Genomic DNA, 413 nt, shown 5'->3' with positions numbered 1-413 from the left:
GGGGGGAAGCAGGCTCCGCGCTGAGCAAAGAGCCCAATTCGGGGGCTGGATCCCAGGACCCTGGGATCATGACCTGAACTGAAGGCAGAGGCTTTAACCCACTGAGCCACCCAGGCTCCCCTCAATTAAGGATCTTTTTGTTCACCATTGTAACTCCCAGCACCCAGAATGCCAACACCTTAAGTGGACATTCAATAAATTCACTGACTAGTTTTTCAACCATAGATAATTATATTTATGAAGGGACTAATAATGTGGACAATGCTTATTCAAAATTAAAATCAAAGAGTATAAAAAACAAATATTAAATACATAAGAAAGTAAATTTATATTTTTAGGATAAAGTCTTTTTTTAATGTAATCTCTATACCCAACTTGGGGCTCATACTCACCACCCCAAGATGAAAAGTCAC

The sequence above is a fragment of the Enhydra lutris genome, unplaced genomic scaffold (assembly GCF_002288905.1).
Source record: "Enhydra lutris kenyoni isolate GAN:26980312 unplaced genomic scaffold, ASM228890v2 scaffoldscaffold68, whole genome shotgun sequence".
Lineage (NCBI taxonomy): Eukaryota > Metazoa > Chordata > Mammalia > Carnivora > Mustelidae > Enhydra > Enhydra lutris.
Note: the sequence above shows the minus strand (reverse complement) of the source record.